The following is a 4,315-nucleotide window of genomic DNA, read 5'->3' on the forward strand; positions in this document are numbered from 1 at the left end:
ACACACACACACACACACACACACACACAACCATACACACAAACACAAACATTACAAGGATAACCTTATTAATTTCTCAGAATGTCAACACCTCATGTTAAGTTAACACTTTATCACATTACATTACATGTCTTTACGTGAGCGAGTGAAGGACAGTAGGTGTCACCTAGTGTGAAACCACAGAATAATTACCCTGTGGTATAGCTTAAGAGCAGCACCCTAATAACCCTATCACACTCCAATGCTGCTCAGAACATGGGGACTGCAGGCCTTCTAACCCCTAAACACAGTGGAGGAACAGTCGAGAGCAGCTCAAGCAAGAGTACATTTTCCAGTACAAAGTTTGCCAATTACTCTGCTTTATTCCTACATGGAGACTGACTGACTGACTGGTTGGCTGGTTTCTCAGCCTCTTTTGCATTCGACGCAATCCCATTTTGCCCCCAATCTAGATTGCAGGCTACCGATATGCTAACTCCAAGCACATTGAGTTCAGCACACAATGTTAGCATTAGCATCTCATTACAGATCAGTTGTTGTAGGACATATAATTCTTCCTTAAATCAGGCATAACACTTTGAATCCCCCAGCCCCCATCTCTCCAACAGCAGGAGGGGTGTCTCTGTGCTCTGATTGGTCGTATTTCATACACAAAACAATCAAGCAGATGTTCCCCCGGTATGACTCACATTATCTACAAAAACATAATGTTTGTGTGTGTGTGTGTGTGTGTGTGTGTGTGTGTGTGTGTGTGTGTGTGTGTGTGTGAGAGAGAGAGAGCTAATGAGTGGAGAGAGAGAGAGAGTAAGAGGAGAGAGAGAGCAAAAGGAGAGAGAGAGGGATTGAGAATAAAAGCTGGAAGGAGTGAGAGAAGAGAGAGCGATAGTGAGAGGAGAGAGGGGCAGATAGAGAGTGTGTCTGTGATTCAAATGAAGGACGCTGTGTCCCTGTGTCCGCTGGCTCTGAATCAGTGCTTCGAGTGTCTCCTGGTCCTGCTCCCGGCTTCATTTCCTCGGGGGGGACCAGGTGGAAGGGGCTTCTCCGACACGTCCACATATAGTTGGTTTTGCATTATGGGGACCATGCTTTGTTGCTTCCGTACCGAGGCTCACTCGCACCATATGCCGCTCTGGATGCGCATCCGCATGTCTGACGAACCAAGCGCGCAAACACACAAGCACACGCACAAACATCAGGCTCAACAGACGGAGAGACACAGATCACCTCTGCAAGGTTTGTTTGTTGAGCAACTTGTTCTCGTCTACAAAGCAGTACAAAGCTCATTCCATCATTAGCAAACGTTTGACGACAACGTAACCGACCATTCTGGGAGAACAAACCATGGCAACCGACTCTCCCGGGTTCACTAGGAACAACAACATCATTTGTTGAAGCCTTTGGTGTTGCGGTTCTGCTGTAGGGCGTTCGGCGTGAACGCGCCCACTATGAATGCAAAGCACAGCATTAGCACGTTGGTCACCGGGGTAAGACATTATGTAAAGTACTTAGTATGGTAACGAAAAGCTGAGAAGTGATCACTTGCTGTTGCTTACATTCAAGGCGAGAGAGCGCGCTCAGGCTAAACGCACCTCGTCAAGGGATTTTGACAGATTACATCGGTTACAGATGTTTTAGTGTAGTCACGGTATACAGACGACGGCTTAAGCGCCCACACCGGTGTTAGACTTCAACGAATGTTAACATTTTCACGCATGTCACATGAATGTTGAGCAGACCTGCGGGTTGTAGGACGGTACGTGGCTGAAGACTGAAGCACGTGTTGTTTAACAATACACTATGCACTCAAACTGTGTTGATGACAGGTGGGGGAACATGATCCTTTACACACAGATAAGAGAAGGATTCCCGCTTAGACGCCTTACAGTTCTGACACGTTGGGTGTGAAGCAGATTCTCCCGCAGGCCTGCGGCGCATCGGATTATAACACGAACCTTTTGAAACTCTCTCTCCCTGCCCGTCACATCCCAAACTTCACAAATCAAATGCGTGTCTCTTCTCCCCCCAGTCGGGCTTGTGGCTCGATGGGGGGAGGAGCGAGGAGGAGGTGAGGAGAGGAGCTAATGACTCACCCCATAATAAGACTGCTCCCCACTCAGAGGGTCAGGGGAGGCAGGGCTGGTTAATGAGAGGGCTATGGTCGGCTTCCAGTTCGCCTGCAGTGTGAGCATGCTTGTGTGTGTGTGTGTGTGTGTGTGTGTGTGTGTGTGTGTGTGTGTGTGTGTGAGAGAGCGGGAATGCATGTGTGTGTATCTTGTCTTCAAGCCAGTAGAGGTCTGTTTGCGCCCCATGACAGTGTTTCTGTGTTTGTGTGTGTATGTGTGTGTGCGTGTGTGTGTGTGCGTGTGCGCGTGTGTGTGTGGATGAATGTATGAGGGGGTGTTGGTGTCAATGAAAGTGTGAGTGTGTGAGTTTGCGAGTGTGTATGTGTGCATGTGATGGTGTCAGTGTGTGTGTGTGTGTGTGTGTGTGTGTGTGTGTGTGTGTGTGTGTGTGTGTGTGCGTGTGTGTGTGTGTATGCGTGTGTGTGTGTGTGTGTGTGTGTATGTGTCAGTGCCTGTGTGTGTGTGTGTGTGTGTCAGTGTCATTGTGTGTGTGTGTGTGTGTGTCAGTGTCATTGTGTGTGTGTGTGTGTGTGTGTGTGTGTGTGTGCAGCCCCCCCCCCTCCCTGGCGGGCAGCTCAATGTGTGTGTGTGTGTGTGTGTGTGTGTGTGTGTGTGTGTGTGTGTGTGTGTGTGTGTGTGTGTGTGTGTGTGTGTGTGTCAGTGTCATTGTGTGTGTGTGTGTGTGTGTGTGTGTCAGTGTCATTGTGTGTGTGTGTGTCAGTGTCATTGTGTGTGTGTGTGTGCAGCCCCCCCCCTCCCTGGCGGGCAGCTCAATGTGTGTGTGTGTGTGTGTGTGTGTGTGTGTGTGTGTGTGCGCGTGCGTGTGTGTGTGTGTGTGTTGGCCTCCATGTGAGTGTTGTTAATTTGCCGAGGGGAGTGGCACCGGACCGCCGCAGGAGCCGTCACCTCTGAAGGACGAGAGGACCGGCGAGCGTCTGCCTGATCATCTCGTTCACGGGCGCCTCGCCGCCTCCATTACCGCTGCTAATCACAGCTCCCGCCTTTCAGCCGCCAATCAAAGCCAGCCTCCAACGCCGCCCCGGGACGGCCGGTCGCTCCCCAGCGGCGCTGCTCAGAACAACAGGCAGCGTGGAGCGTGATGCACGCTGTCTACTGTCTACTGTCAGAGCTTTATTGGTGGGTGTGTTGGAGGGGGGGGGGGGGGGGAGGGGGGGGGGGAGGACTGGCTGCACATAAACACACACGCACACACACACACGCACAATCACAGACACGCACACACACACACGCAGACACACACACACACACACACAATCACACACACACACGCAGACACACAACAGTATTGGGAAATTCTCACACACATACACACAATCAAAGACACACTCACTCACACTCACACACACCCACAAACACACACAAACACACACTTATACACACTCACTCACAGACACGTACAACTGTATTGGGTATGTCTCAGACTCACACACAATCACAGACACACACACCGACACATTCACACACACACACACACACACACACACACACACATACACGCAACTGTATTGGAAAAGACCTGAGTGTGTCACGCTGAAATTGCTCCCCTTGAAAACTCATTCAGGAGTTTGTGGATTAGGACTGAGGGTGTAATTGTGTTTGGGTGGCAGTTCGGGAGGCTATGAAACATCAGGCTGATCATCACAGGGGTCTGCGGAGAAATATCAGATCTGGCACCCCATCAGCATTTTCTCTTTTACATTTGCAAGGTAATTTGGGAAAGAAAAAAGTTGACAGACTGTGTGTTTATTGTGATATAAAACGTGAAATGGCTGAATGGATTCTCGTAAGGGGAATAGAAGAGTATTTTTGTCACAGGTCCAAATAAGATGAAAAGAAGTCTGCCTTGTTATATCAGCTAGTTTTTTGGTCTGTTTACGAAATGCCTGCCAGAAAAAAAAGACATGCATCACTGAGATCTTAGGGGAATGTTTTTTTTTAAATCTAAAATCCATCAAGAGAAGGGAAATCTAGAATCCACTCAGACACTGAAAATGGACGAGAAATGTAATGACCATAAAAACGTATCAAGGATAAAGAAATGGGGAAGATAGCCTCCTATGGCCGAATGGGAAGGCTCATCTTGAAAGTCCCAGACAATTAGCTGCTGGCTTAGGTTAAATTTACCTCCTAATCAGACTTGGTTCAGTCCGTCCCACACATTCCCAGCCGTG

This window comes from Micromesistius poutassou (assembly GCF_964030765.1).
Source record: "Micromesistius poutassou genome assembly, chromosome: 21".
In the NCBI taxonomy this organism is placed as follows: Eukaryota; Metazoa; Chordata; class Actinopteri; order Gadiformes; family Gadidae; genus Micromesistius; species Micromesistius poutassou.